The sequence below is a fragment of the Anomaloglossus baeobatrachus genome, unplaced genomic scaffold (assembly GCF_048569485.1).
Source record: "Anomaloglossus baeobatrachus isolate aAnoBae1 unplaced genomic scaffold, aAnoBae1.hap1 Scaffold_65, whole genome shotgun sequence".
Classification (NCBI taxonomy): Eukaryota; Metazoa; Chordata; class Amphibia; order Anura; family Aromobatidae; genus Anomaloglossus; species Anomaloglossus baeobatrachus.
The window spans coordinates 230609-247074 of record NW_027445019.1 but is presented as its reverse complement, the minus strand read 5'-3'; positions in this window follow the sequence as shown (position 1 = coordinate 247074).

Genomic DNA, 16466 nt, shown 5'->3' with positions numbered 1-16466 from the left:
GCTCTCCTCCCCTCCCCTGTGTGCAGCTCACATCCTCCATCCATATTAGTCCCTCTCTCCTCCCCTCCCCATGTACAGCTCACATTCTCCATCCATAGAAGTCTCGCTCTCCTCCCTTCCTTATGTACAGCTCACAGCCTCCATCCATATTAGTCCCTCTCTCCTCCCCTCCCCATGTACAGCTCACATTCTCCATCCATAGAAGTCTCGCTCTCCTCCCCTCCCCATGTACAGCTCACATTCTCCATCCATATCAGTCCCTCTCTCCTCTCCTCCCCATGTACAGCTCACATTCTCCATCCATAGAAGTCTCGCTCTCCTCCCCTCCCCCATGTACAGCTCAGAGTCTCCATCCATAGAAGTCTCGCTCTCCTCCCCCTCCCCCATGTACAGCTCACAGTCTCCATCCATATAAGTCTCGCTCTCCTCCACCATGTACAGCTCACAGTCTCCATCCATATCAGTCCCTCTCTCCTCCCCTCCTCTATGTACAGCTCACATTCTCCCATCCATAGAAGTCTCGCTCTCCTCCCCTCCCCATGTGCAGCTCACAGTCACCATCCATATAAGTCTCACTCTCCTCCCCTCCCCTGTGTGCAGCTCACAGTCACCATCCATATAAGTCTCACTCTCCCTCCCCCATGTACAGCTCACAGTCTCCATCCATATAAGTCTCGCTCTCCTCCCCTCCCCTGTGTGCAGCTCACAGTCACCATCCATATAAGTCTCACTCTCCTCCCCCATGTACAGCTCACAGTCTCCATCCATAGAAGTCTCGCTCTCCTCCCCTCCCCCATGTACAGCTCACATTCTCCATCCATATCAGTCCCTCTCTCCTCCCCTCCCCCATGTACAGCTCACAATTCTCCATCCATATAAGTCTCGCTCTCCTCCCCTCCCCTGTGTGCAGCTCACATTCTCCATCCATAGAAGTCTCGCTCTCCTCCCCTCCCCCATGTACAGCTCACATTCTGCATCCATAGAAGTCCTCGCTCTCCTCCCCTCTCCATGTACAGCTCACATTCTCCATCCATATCAGTCCCTCTCTCCTCCCCTCCCCCATGTACAGCTCACATTCTCCATCCATATCAGTCCCTCTCTCCTCCCCTCCCCCATGTACAGCTCACATTCTCCATCCATATGTCTCGCTCTCCTCCCCTCCCCTGTGTGCAGCTCACATTCTCCATCCATATTAGTCCCCCTCTCCTCCCTTCCCCATGTACAGCTCACATTCTCCATCCATAGAAGTCTCGCTCTCCTCCCCTCCCCCATGTACAGCTCACATTCTGCATCCATAGAAGTCTCGCTCTCCTCCACCATGTACAGCTCACAGTCTCCATCCATATCAGTCCCTCTCTCCTCCCCTCCTCTATGTACAGCTCACATTCTCCATCCATATAAGTCTCGCTCTCCTCCCCTCCCCCATGTACAGCTCACAGTCTCCATCCATATAAGTCTCGCTCTCCTCTCCCATGTACAGCTCACATTCTCCATCCATATCAGTCCCTCTCTCCTCCCCTCCCCCATGTACAGCTCACATTCTCCATCCATATCAGTCCCTATCTCCTCCCCTCCCCATGTACAGCTCACATTCTCCATCATAGAAGTCTCGCTCTCCTCCCCTCCCCCATGTACAGCTCACATTCTGCATCCATAGAAGTCTCGCTCTCCTCCCCTCCCCCATGTACAGCTCACAGTCTCCATCCATATAAGTCTCGCTCTCCTCCCCTCCCTGTGTGCAGCTCACAGTCTCCATCCATATAAGTCTCGCTCTCCTCCCCCATGTACAGCTCACAGTCTCCATCCATATTAGTCCCTCTCTCCTCCCCTCCCCATGTACAGCTCACATTCTCCATCCATATAAGTCTCGCTCTCCTCCACCATGTACAGCTCACAGTCTCCATCCATATCAGTCCCTCTCTCCTCCCCTCCTCTATGTACAGCTTACATTCTCCATCCATATAAGTCTCGCTCTCCTCCCCTCCCCCCATGTACAGCTCACAGTCTCCATCCATATAAGTCTCGCTCTCCTCCCCCATGTACAGCTCACAGTCTCCATCCCATATCAGTCCCTCTCTCCTCCCCTCCTCTATGTACAGCTTACATTCTCCATCCATATAAGTATCGCTCTCCTCCCCTCCCCCATGTACAGCTCACAGTTTCCATCCATATAAGTCTCGCTCTCCTCCCCCATGTACAGCTCACAGTTTCCATCCATATAAGTCTCGCTCTCCTCCCCCATGTACAGCTCACAGTCTCCATCCATATCAGTCCCTCTCTCCTCCCCTCCTCTATGTACAGCTCACATTCTCCATCCATATAAGTCTCGCTCTCCTCCCCTCCCCTGTGTGCAGCTCACAGTCTCCATCCATATAAGTCTCGCTCTCCTCCCCCATGTACAGCTCACAGTCTCCATCCATATTAGTCCCTCTCTCCTCCCCTCCCCATGTACAGCTCACGTTCTCCATCCATATAAGTCGTCTCGCTCTCCTCCACCATGTACAGCTCACAGTCTCCATCCATATCAGTCCCTCTCTCCTCCCCTCCTCTATGTACAGCTCACATTCTCCATCCATTTAAGTCTCGCTCTCCCTCCCCTCCCCCCATGTACAGCTCACAGTCTCCATCCATATAAGTCTCGCTCTCCTCTCCCATGTACAGCTCACATTCTCCATCCAATATCAGTCCCTCTCTCTCCTCCCCTCCCCTGTGTGCAGCTCACATTCTCCATCCATATTAGTCCCCCTCTCCTCCCCTCCCCATGTACAGCTCACATTCTCCATCCATATCAGTCCCTATCTCCTCCCCTCCCCATGTACAGCTCACATTCTCCATCCATAGAAGTCTCGCTCCCCCTCCCCCCATGTACAGCTCACAGTCTCCATCCATATAAGTCTCGCTCTCCTCCCCCTCCCCTGTGTGCAGCTCACAGTCTCCATCCATATAAGTCTCGCTCTCCTCCCCCATGTACAGCTCAGTCTCCATCCATATTAGTCCCTCTCTCCTCCCCTCCCCATGTACAGCTCACATTCTCCATCCATATAAGTCTCGCTCTCCTCCACCATGTACAGCTCACAATCTCCATCCATATCAGTCCCTCTCTCCTCCCCTCCTCTACGTACAGCTCACATTCTCCATCCATATAAGTCTCGCTCTCCTCCCCTCCCCCATGTACAGCTCACAGTCTCCATCCATATAAGTCTCGCTCTCCTCTCCCATGTACAGCTCACATTCTCCATCCATATCAGTCCCTCTCTCCTCCCCTCCCCCATGTACAGCTCACATTCTCCATCCATATAAGTCCCTCTCTCCTCCCCTCCCCCATGTACAGCTCACATTCTCCATCCATATCAGTCCCTCTCTCCTCCCCTCCCCCATGTACAGCTCACATTCTCCATCCATATAAGTCCCTCTCTCCTCCCCTCCCCCCATGTACAGCTCACATTCTCTATCCATATAAGTCTCGCTCTCCTCCCCTCCCCTGTGTGCAGCTCACATTCTCCATCCATATAAGTCTCGCTCTCCTCCCCTCCCCATGTACAGCTCACATTCTCCATCCATAGAAGTCTCGCTCTCCTCCCCTCCCCCATGTACAGCTCACATTCTGCATCCATAGAAGTCTCGCTCTCCTCCCCTCCCCCATGTACAGCTCACAGTCTCCATCCATATAAGTCTCGCTCTCCTCCCCTCCCCTGTGTGCAGCTCACAGTCTCCATCCATATAAGTCTCGCTCTCCTCCCCCATGTACAGCTCACAGTCTCCATCCATATTAGTCCCTCTCTCCTCCCCTCCCCATGTATAGCTCACATTCTCCATCCATATAAGTCTCGCTCTCCTCCCCTCCCCCATGTACAGCTCACAGTCTCCATCCATATAAGTCTCGCTCTCCTCCCCCATGTACAGCTCACAGTCCTCCATCCATATCAGTCCCTCTCTCCTCCCCTCCCCCATGTACAGCTCACAGTCTCCATCCATATCAGTCCCTCTCTCCTCCCCTCCTCTATGTACAGCTCACAGTCTCCATCCATATCAGTCCCTCTCTCCTCTCCTCCCCCATGTACAGCTCACAGTCTCCATCCATATCAGTCCCTCTCTCCTCCCCTCCTCTATGTACAGCTCACATTCTCCATCCATATAAGTCTCGCTCTCCTCCCCTCCCCTGTGTGCAGCTCACAGTCTCCATCCATATAAGTCTCGCTCTCCTCCCCCATGTACAGCTCACAGTCTCCATCCATATTAGTCCCTCTCTCCTCCCCTCCCCATGTACAGCTCACATTCTCCATCCATATAAGTCTCGCTCTCCTCCACCATGTACAGCTCACAGTCTCCATCCATATCAGTCCCTCTCTCCTCCCCTCCTCTATGTACAGCTCACATTCTCCATCCATATAAGTCTCGCTCTCCTCCCCTCCCCCATGTACAGCTCACAGTCTCCATCCATATCAGTCCCTCTCTCCTCCCCTCCCCCCATGTACAGCTCACATTCTCCATCTATATCAGTCCCTCTCTCCTCCCCTCCCCCATGTACAGCTCACATTCTCCATCCATATCAGTCCCTCTCTCCTCCCCCTCCCCATGTACAGCTCACATTCTCCATCCATATCAGTCCCTATCTCCTCCCCTCCCCATGTACAGCTCACATTCTCCATCCATAGAAGTCTCGCTCTCCTCCCCTCCCCCATGTACAGCTCACAGTCTCCATCCAGATAAGTCTCGCTCTCCTCCCCTCCCCTGTGTGCAGCTCACAGTCTCCATCCATATAAGTCTCGCTCTCCTCCCCCATGTACAGCTCACAGTCTCCATCCATATTAGTCCCTCTCTCCTCCCCTCCCCATGTACAGCTCACATTCTCCATCCATATAAGTCTCGCTCTCCTCCACCATGTACAGCTCACAGTCTCCATCCATATCAGTCCCTCTCTCCTCCCCTCCTCTATGTACAGCTCACATTCTCCATCCATATAAGTCTCGCTCTCCTCCCCTCCCCATGTACAGCTCACATTCTCCATCCATATAAGTCTCGCTCTCCTCCCCTCCCCTGTGTGCAGCTCACATCCTCCATCCATATTAGTCCCTCTCTCCTCCCCTCCCCATGTACAGCTCACATTCTCCATCCATAGAAGTCTCGCTCTCCTCCCTTCCCCATGTACAGCTCACAGCCTCCATCCATATTAGTCCCTCTCTCCTCCCCTCCCCATGTACAGCTCACATTCTCCATCCATAGAAGTCTCGCTCTCCTCCCCTCCCCATGTACAGCTCACATTCTCCATCCATATCAGTCCCTCTCTCCTCTCCTCCCCATGTACAGCTCACATTCTCCATCCATAGAAGTCTCGCTCTCCTCCCCTCCCCCATGTACAGCTCAGAGTCTCCATCCATAGAAGTCTCGCTCTCCTCCCCTCCCCCATGTACAGCTCACAGTCTCCATCCATATAAGTCTCGCTCTCCTCCACCATGTACAGCTCACAGTCTCCATCCATATCAGTCCCTCTCTCCTCCCCTCCTCTATGTACAGCTCACATTCTCCATCCATAGAAGTCTCGCTCTCCTCCCCTCCCCTGTGTGCAGCTCACAGTCACCATCCATATAAGTCTCACTCTCCTCCCCTCCCCTGTGTGCAGCTCACAGTCACCATCCATATAAGTCTCACTCTCCTCCCCCATGTACAGCTCACAGTCTCCATCCATAGAAGTCTCGCTCTCCTCCCCTCCCCCATGTACAGCTCACATTCTCCATCCATATCAGTCCCTCTCTCCTCCCCTCCCCCATGTACAGCTCACATTCTCCATCCATATAAGTCTCGCTCTCCTCCCCTCCCCTGTGTGCAGCTCACATTCTCCATCCATAGAAGTCTCGCTCTCCTCCCCTCCCCCATGTACAGCTCACATTCTGCATCCATAGAAGTCTCGCTCTCCTCCCCTCTCCATGTACAGCTCACATTTTCCATCCATATCAGTCCCTCTCTCCTCCCCTCCCCCATGTACAGCTCACATTCTCCATCCATATCAGTTCCTCTCTCCTCCCCTCCCCCATGTACAGCTCACATTCTCCATCCATATGTCTCGCTCTCCTCCCCTCCCCTGTGTGCAGCTCACATTCTCCATCCATATTAGTCCCCCTCTCCTCCCTTCCCCATGTACAGCTCACATTCTCCATCCATAGAAGTCTCGCTCTCCTCCCCTCCCCCATGTACAGCTCACATTCTGCATCCATAGAAGTCTCGCTCTCCTCCCCTCCCCATGTACAGCTCACATTCTCCATCCATATAAGTCTTGCTCTCCTCCCCTCCCCATGTACAGCTCACATTCTCCATCCATATAAGTCTCGCTCTCCTCCACCATGTACAGCTCACAGTCTCCATCCATATCAGTCCCTCTCTCCTCCCCTCCTCTATGTACAGCTCACATTCTCCATCCATATAAGTCTCGCTCTCCTCCCCTCCCCCATGTACAGCTCACAGTCTCCATCCATATAAGTCTCGCTCTCCTCTCCCATGTACAGCTCACATTCTCCATCCATATCAGTCCCTCTCTCCTCCCCTCCCCCATGTACAGCTCACATTCTCCATCCATATCAGTCCCTATCTCCTCCCCTCCCCATGTACAGCTCACATTCTCCATCCATAGAAGTCTCGCTCTCCTCCCCTCCCCCATGTACAGCTCACAGTCTCCATCCATATAAGTCTCGCTCTCCTCCCCTCCCCTGTGTGCAGCTCACAGTCTCCATCCATATAAGTCTCGCTCTCCTCCCCCATGTACAGCTCACAGTCTCCATCCATATTAGTCCCTCTCTCCTCCCCTCCCCATGTACAGCTCACATTCTCCATCCATATAAGTCTCGCTCTCCTCCACCATGTACAGCTCACAGTCTCCATCCATATCAGTCCCTCTCTCCTCCCCTCCTCTATGTACAGCTTACATTCTCCATCCATATAAGTCTCGCTCTCCTCCCCTCCCCCATGTACAGCTCACAGTCTCCATCCATATAAGTCTCGCTCTCCTCCCCCATGTACAGCTCACAGTCTCCATCCATATCAGTCCCTCTCTCCTCCCCTCCTCTATGTACAGCTTACATTCTCCATCCATATAAGTATCGCTCTCCTCCCCTCCCCCATGTACAGCTCACAGTTTCCATCCATATAAGTCTCGCTCTCCTCCCCCATGTACAGCTCACAGTTTCCATCCATATAAGTCTCGCTCTCCTCCCCCATGTACAGCTCACAGTCTCCATCCATATCAGTCCCTCTCTCCTCCCCTCCTCTATGTACAGCTCACATTCTCCATCCATATAAGTCTCGCTCTCCTCCCCTCCCCTGTGTGCAGCTCACAGTCTCCATCCATATAAGTCTCGCTCTCCTCCCCCATGTACAGCTCACAGTCTCCATCCATATTAGTCCCTCTCTCCTCCCCTCCCCATGTACAGCTCACGTTCTCCATCCATATAAGTCGTCTCGCTCTCCTCCACCATGTACAGCTCACAGTCTCCATCCATATCAGTCCCTCTCTCCTCCCCTCCTCTATGTACAGCTCACATTCTCCATCCATTTAAGTCTCGCTCTCCTCCCCTCCCCCATGTACAGCTCACAGTCTCCATCCATATAAGTCTCGCTCTCCTCTCCCATGTACAGCTCACCTTCTCCATCCATATCAGTCCCTCTCTCCTCCCCTCCCCTGTGTGCAGCTCACATTCTCCATCCATATTAGTCCCCCTCTCCTCCCCTCCCCATGTACAGCTCACATTCTCCATCCATAGAAGTCTCGCTCTCCTCCCCTCCCCCATGTACAGCTCACAGTCTCCATCCATATAAGTCTCGCTCTCCTCCCCTCCCCTGTGTGCAGCTCACAGTCTCCATCCATATAAGTCTCGCTCTCCTCCCCCATGTACAGCTCAGTCTCCATCCATATTAGTCCCTCTCTCCTCCCCTCCCCATGTACAGCTCACATTCTCCATCCATATAAGTCTCGCTCTCCTCCACCATGTACAGCTCACAATCTCCATCCATATCAGTCCCTCTCTCCTCCCCTCCTCTACGTACAGCTCACATTCTCCATCCATATAAGTCTCGCTCTCCTCCCCTCCCCCATGTACAGCTCACAGTCTCCATCCATATAAGTCTCGCTCTCCTCTCCCATGTACAGCTCACATTCTCCATCCATATCAGTCCCTCTCTCCTCCCCTCCCCCATGTACAGCTCACATTCTCCATCCATATAAGTCCCTCTCTCCTCCCCTCCCCCATGTACAGCTCACATTCTCCATCCATATCAGTCCCTCTCTCCTCCCCTCCCCCATGTACAGCTCACATTCTCCATCCATATAAGTCCCTCTCTCCTCCCCTCCCCCATGTACAGCTCACATTCTCCATCCATATCAGTCCCTCTCTCCTCCCCTCCCCCATGTACAGCTCACATTCTCCATCCATATAAGTCCCTCTCTCCTCCCCTCCCCCATGTACAGCTCACATTCTCTATCCATATAAGTCTCGCTCTCCTCCCCTCCCCTGTGTGCAGTTCACATTCTCCATCCATATAAGTCTCGCTCTCCTCCCCTCCCCCATGTACAGCTCACATTCTCCATCCATATCAGTCCCTCTCTCCTCCCCTCCCCATGTACAGCTCACATTCTCCATCCATAGAAGTCTCGCTCTCCTCCCCTCCCCCATGTACAGCTCACATTCTGCATCCATAGAAGTCTCGCTCTCCTCCCCTCCCCCATGTACAGCTCACAGTCTCCATCCATATAAGTCTCGCTCTCCTCCCCTCCCCTGTGTGCAGCTCACAGTCTCCATCCATATAAGTCTCGCTCTCCTCCCCCATGTACAGCTCACAGTCTCCATCCATATTAGTCCCTCTCTCCTCCCCTCCCCATGTACAGCTCACATTCTCCATCCATATAAGTCTCGCTCTCCTCCCCTCCCCCATGTACAGCTCACAGTCTCCATCCATATAAGTCTCGCTCTCCTCCCCCATGTACAGCTCACAGTCTCCATCCATATCAGTCCCTCTCTCCTCCCCTCCCCCATGTACAGCTCACAGTCTCCATCCATATCAGTCCCTCTCTCCTCCCCTCCTCTATGTACAGCTCACAGTCTCCATCCATATCAGTCCCTCTCTCCTCTCCTCCCCCATGTACAGCTCACAGTCTCCATCCATATCAGTCCCTCTCTCCTCCCCTCCTCTATGTACAGCTCACATTCTCCATCCATATAAGTCTCGCTCTCCTCCCCTCCCCTGTGTGCAGCTCACAGTCTCCATCCATATAAGTCTCGCTCTCCTCCCCCATGTACAGCTCACAGTCTCCATCCATATTAGTCCCTCTCTCCTCCCCTCCCCATGTACAGCTCACATTCTCCATCCATATAAGTCTCGCTCTCCTCCACCATGTACAGCTCACAGTCTCCATCCATATCAGTCCCTCTCTCCTCCCCTCCTCTATGTACAGCTCACATTCTCCATCCATATAAGTCTCGCTCTCCTCCCCTCCCCCATGTACAGCTCACAGTCTCCATCCATATAAGTCTCGCTCTCCTCTCCCATGTACAGCTCACATTCTCCATCCATATCAGTCCCTCTCTCCTCCCCTCCCCCATGTACAGCTCACATTCTCCATCTATATCAGTCCCTCTCTCCTCCCCTCCCCCATGTACAGCTCACATTCTCCATCCATATCAGTCCCTCTCTCCTCCCCTCCCCATGTACAGCTCACATTCTCCATCCATATCAGTCCCTATCTCCTCCCCTCCCCATGTACAGCTCACATTCTCCATCCATAGAAGTCTCGCTCTCCTCCCCTCCCCCATGTACAGCTCACAGTCTCCATCCAGATAAGTCTCGCTCTCCTCCCCTCCCCTGTGTGCAGCTCACAGTCTCCATCCATATAAGTCTCGCTCTCCTCCCCCATGTACAGCTCACAGTCTCCATCCATATTAGTCCCTCTCTCCTCCCCTCCCCATGTACAGCTCACATTCTCCATCCATATAAGTCTCGCTCTCCTCCACCATGTACAGCTCACAGTCTCCATCCATATCAGTCCCTCTCTCCTCCCCTCCTCTATGTACAGCTCACATTCTCCATCCATATAAGTCTCGCTCTCCTCCCCTCCCCCATGTACAGCTCACATTCTCCATCCATATAAGTCTCGCTCTCCTCTCCCATGTACAGCTCACATTCTCCATCCATATCAGTCCCTCTCTCCTCCCCTCCCCCATGTACAGCTCACATTCTCCATCCATATAAGTCTCGCTCTCCTCCCCTCCCCTGTGTGCAGCTCACATTCTCCATCCATATTAGTCCCCCTCTCCTCCCTTCCCCATGTACAGCTCACATTCTCCATCCATAGAAGTCTCGCTCTCCTCCCCCATGTACAGCTCACATTCTGCATCCATAGAAGTCTCGCTCTCCTCCCCTCCCCATGTACAGCTCACATTCTCCATCCATATAAGTCTTGCTCTCCTCCCCTCCCCTGTGTGCAGCTCACAGTCTCCATCCATATAAGTCTCGCTCTCCTCCCCCATGTACAGCTCACAGTCTCCATCCATATCAGTCCCTATCTCCTCCCCTCCTCTATGTACAGCTCCCATTCTCCATCCATATAAGTCTCGCTCTCCTCCCCTCCCCTGTGTGCAACTCACAGTCTCCATCCATATAAGTCTCGCTCTCCTCCCCTCCCCTGTGTGCAACTCACAGTCTCCATCCATATAAGTCTCGCTCTCTCCCCCCATGTACAGCTCACAGTCTCCATCCATATCAGTCCCTCTCTCCTCCCCTCCTCTATGTACAGCTCACATTCTCCATCCATATAAGTCTCGCTCTCCTCCCCTCCTCTGTGTGCAGCTCACAGTCTCCATCCATATAAGTCTCGCTCTCCTCCCCCATGTACAGCTCACAGTCTCCATCCATATTAGTCCCTCTCTCCTCCCCTCCCCATGTACAGCTCAGTCTCCATCCATATAAGTCTCGCTCTCCTCCCCCATGTACAGCTCACAGTCTCCATCCATATTAGTCCCTCTCTCCTCCCCTCCTCTATGTACAGCTCACATTCTCCATCCATATTAGTCCCTCTCTCCTCCCCTCCCCATGTACAGCTCACAGTCTCCATCCATATAAGTCTCGCTCTCCTCCCCCATGTACAGCTCACATTCTCCATCCATATTAGTCCCTCTCTCCTCCCCTCCCCATGTACAGCTCACATTCTCCATCCATATAAGTCTCGCTCTCCTCCCCCATGTACAGCTCACATTCTCCATCCATATCAGTCCCTCTCTCCTCCCCTCCCCATGTACAGCTCACATTCTCCATCCATATAAGTCTCGCTCTCCTCCCCTCCCCATGTACAGCTCACATTCTCTATCCATATCAGTCCCTCTCTCCTCCCCTCCCCATGTACAGCTCACATTCTCCATCCATATAAGTCTCGCTCTCCTCCCCCATGTACAGCTCACAATCTCCATCCATATCAGTCGCAGAAGTGGCGCATTCATTAGATGCACCAATTCTGGCGTTGAACCCAGCTCTTCCCGCTGCCCTGGTGCGGTTGCAATTGGGGTATTAAGGAGTTAATAGCAGCCCACAGCTGCCACTAAGCCCTAGATTAGTGATGGCAGATGTCTATGAGACCCCTCCCCATTACTAATCTGCTAGTGAAAGTAAATAAACACAAACACCCAAAAATCTTTTATTTGGAATAAAAACAAAAAAACCCTCTGTCACCACTTTATTAACCCCCAAACAGTCCTGCAGGTCCAAAGTTATCCACACGAGGTCCCACGACGATTGAGCTGTGCTACAGCCCTGTCCTGTCACAGCGAGCGTCATAGTGTTACGGAAATAACGATCTCAGTCTCCCAAGGATCAGACGTCAGACTTTCTTGGATGAAAGAAAGAAAGATTTATTGCATATGCAAGAGCTCTGATTGGATCACAGAACTGACTCCATATTGTAGGAGCCACCTTTTATACAAAATTATAATAGGGAGTTACATGTGAGATAGCCAATACAGTAATAGAAATCAACATTTTAACCAATCACAGAAAGACACTTAATAAAAGAATTACATAAGGAATATTTGTGCCAAGGATGGCTCGCGCGATTTCATGTCCTCGAAAGTCCGAGGGCAGAGTGACCCGTGTGTTATGGGTCCGGACTGTAGTGTAAATAAGCCATCTTTGTTTAGTGTTCACTTATTAATCAGGTTGCGTATTCAGAGACCATTGAATTCTCCCTTTTAGAGAGAATTTATGATTTACTGGCTATATCTTAAGGGGATCTGGTCATTAAAGGGATTATTTATGATCCAGTATACTGGCAAGCAATTTAACACTAGATTATATAGGGAAAAGAATAGGAAATCTATATGATAAAGATAATTCCTCATCATTCCTCTCTCTGATAATTAATATTATCACTCTAGCATATTTCTTCTTAAAAATAGTAATATCGATGGGTTTCTCCAGTATTAGGAGATGGAGGATGACTGGTGTAAGGTGGAGGAGTTCTATATGTTGGGGAAGAAACAAGGGGCATGCCTGCCCCCTCATCCATGTGCTGTACTCGAACATTGTAAATGCTCCTAGGATTTGTTTGACGCCTTTTTGTTATACACCATTTGACCAATTTTATCATACATACTAAAATGATGAGTATGAGACAAATCTGTAAAAATAGGTGTCCTAGTCCAGTAATCCAACCTCCTATTGAGAACCAGCTATCTAATTGGGCATTGTCATCTATTGAGAATGTTCCTCGGAAGACCTCTTTATCGTGTTGGGCTTTGGAAATATGTCTTCCTACTAGGATGGAAAAATTGGCATCCATATAATTACAGCAGGCTGGCCCTACTATCTGACACATACCACCTTGACTGGCTGTCAGAAAGTTCAAGACCAGCGTATGCTGATTGAGTACCTTTGCATGAAATCTAGTCTGATTATTTATGATGTAGAGCGCATCAAAAACTTCATCTGTTACATTGTCGAATAAATCAGCAAAGGATTCAATGATGCGTGAATTATGTATGGATAAACCTGAAAAGATGAATGAAAGTCCTACTTTGAAATACCATGGGGTATGCACTAATGGTTTAGCACTGGCTCTCTTCTGTAGCATATGTCTTGGTACCTGATCAAAATCTACCTCATCACGAGAGATGGTCCATGTAGCCATGGTCAGTCTTGCCAAAGTACATGTACCTACTCCATCATGTGGCAGAAACTTGTAAGCAAACGTCCCACACACATAATACATATTTTCTGGTAAAACAATGTGATTACCTCCCAAATGCGACAATAACCTATATGATATTTCTGACGCATACCATATCAAAGGCTGTAGCCTAGGAGAGGGACACCAGGGATACCTCAATATACCTTTTACCGTTTCACTGCACCTGTTTTCTTCTGACAGCAACTCAGAACCGTTTATCAGTGAAAGTAATAGATCTGAGGCCTTTTCTGTTAACCTATATGTCAATCCCCCAAATATTGTTGCATTTGATTTGTTGTGACCATATGTGATGCGACTAGGGGCAAAAACTACCTCTACCGTGTCCAGGTATGTGGGAATGGTCCCCAAGTTATTGTCTGATGAGTTCATCCTGTTACATCTTACACTGGTAGACCCTGGACCACATACAGCTATAGTGTGTGGGGAGTATAGAGACAAATCTCTTCTAGCTACCCACCATGGTGATGTAGTCCACCCAGCTATAGGAAGTGCCACCCGTGTGTTATTGTATCTAGAGGCACTAATGTTCACTGGGAATTCAAATGTTTCATTTGGCATGAGTGTAAGTTCTTCTATGGGAACAGGAGTGGCCAGAAAAGGCATGGACTTTGAAGAGATGGGGGAATGGGTGCAGATCCAACAATCTTTTACTCCTGTCCTTCTAGCTATGGTGTCATGCATATTTATCAACCTATTATCCCATGGGTCTCGTAAATATTCATGTAAATCTCTTTTACCTCGGAGAAACTCATTCTCATCATAACACCATAGTATACATCTAGCTTTGTAGTGATTAGGTTTGCAGTATTATTCAATACAATCGTGTACGTCGGGTACACTTCTCTTAAATCTACCATCCAGAGGAAGCAAGTTGGGGTACTCATTACCGGGGGTTTCCCAGCTATCATTAAGAGGCACCAAACAGTCATTATCGCCCCCCAAAGAGATTTGCTTGGACGTGGTCCAAATAACCGCTCATAGAGAGTCCTCTTCACGCGATGGAAGAACAGCGCTGGTCCAAATCTTCAGCTGTTTCAGCAGCGGCTTAGGTGGCAGTCTGAGGGAAGCGTAATTCTGCTTCGTCTCAGACCACTTACTTATGGGTGCAGCTCAGGGTGTGTGGTACTGATGATGTCGGCAGGTTCCTCATTGGTCACAGCTGTCGATGTCGTCTCATCAGTGCTTGTCACTTTCTTACAATGGGACGCGTGGATCCACGAACCTCTGCCTTCAACTTTAACGCTTGTAGGCGTGGTCAGCAGGACTTGGTATGGACCTTCCCACCGCTCTGTGAGGGAGCCGGACCTCAGGAACTTTCTTACCAACACTAAGTCTCCTGGCTGCACCTTGTGACAAGACAAAGTAGTAGAAGGTTGATGTTGATGAACACCCTTGGAGATGTCTCTCAATTGCTGCTGTAGTCTTAAAACGTAGTCCACGTTAAGGGTGTCTTGTGTAACGTGTGTAGTCTCTGGGGGCGAAAGTGGAGTGTTAGGAAGCTTTCCATATAGTACCTCAAAAGGTGATAGCTGTAACGGACCACGAGGTGTGGTTCGTATGTCCATGAGTACCAAAGGAAGAGCATCAGGCCATTTCATCCCTGTTTCTTTACAACACTTGGCCAACTTTTCCTTGATGGATCGATTATATCGTTCCACTTTACCACTAGCCTCTGGATGGTAAGGGGTATGTAATTGTCTTTTCACCCCTATCATTGAACACACTTTTTCAAACATTTTACCTGTGAAGGCAGGTCCTTGATCACTGGAGATAACCTGTGGAATACCGTATCTGCACACAAATTCCTTACATATTTTCAATGCTGTTACCTCTGCTGTCTGCGAAGCCGTTGGGTAGGCTTCTACCCACCCTGAGAATTGATCAACACATACCAAGACATATTGCAATCTACCAACTTTTGGTAGTTGAATGTAATCAACCTGTAGTATCTGGAATGGGCCCGTGGTGGATGGAAGGTGTGAAGGAGGGGCTTTCACAGCTCCCCCAGCATTGTGGTGGAGGCAGGTTTGACACGACAAACACTTTCTTTTCGCAACCACTGTGAATCCTGGTGCACACCAGTATGTGTAGACCAAATTTCGCATAGCAGTTTTACCTCCATGGGTTAAACCATGAGCGGCATCGGCCAGCGCAGTGAGCAACGATTTTGGGGCAACTGGTTTACCTTCACCATCTCTCCAGAGGCCCTCGGGGTCCTGGGTGCACCCAATATCCTTCCATCGGGCCTGTTCCTGTGGAGAGTAATGCTTTTGCATGTTTTTCAATTTTTCCCAATCTGGTATACCAACATTTACATTCATTTGAGAAATAATTTTCTTTCTACTAGCAGCCGCTTTTGCTGCTGCATCTGCTCTATAATTACCCTTGGCAATAGGGTCTTGCCCGTTTGTATGTGCTTGACACTTAATGACAGAGACTTCTGTAGGAAGGTGTATAGCATCTAGTAATTCTGTAACATCCTGGGCATGACTTACTGGAGTACCATTTGCTGTGAGAAAGTTTCTCATTCTCCAAAGTGTGCCAAAGTCATGAATTACCCCAAATGCGTACCTTGAGTCCGTGTATATGTTTACTCGCTTGTCTTCTGCTAGCTGACATGCTTTTGTGAGTGCAACTAACTCTGCTCTTTGTGCTGAATGCGGTGGATCCAAGGATTCCGCATGGACCACCTCGTGATCATCTACTACTGCATATCCAGAGGTTAACTCACCAGTGTCAGTTTGCCTGTGACAACTTCCATCTACATATAGCACTAGCTCTGGATTGTCAAGTGGTTCTTCGTGTAGATCTAACCTGGGCAATGTCAATGTTTGCGTATGAAGTATGCAATCATGTGTGTCTTCTTGTGCTGTACCTTGTAAGTGAGCATCGTCTGTGTACTCACCATTCTCTTCCTCTCTCTGAGACACACCTGTCTCATAAGGAAGCAATGTTGCTGGGTTCAATTTAGAACACCGCCGTAGTGAAATGTGACTTGGTTGTAGGAGTGCTACTTCCCACCGAGAAAGCCTGGCATGGGTTACATGTTTTGTCCTTTGGCAGTTGAGCAGAGCATAGACTGAGTGTGGGACCCACACGATCAAAGGATGCATGAGCACCAGATCGGCGGATCTGTCCACGGCATATGCTGCTGCTGCAATGGCTTTGAGACATGCATGCATACCACGAGCCACAGGGTCTAATTCGGTGCTGTAGTATGCAATGGGTCGTGTTGCATCGTTGTGTT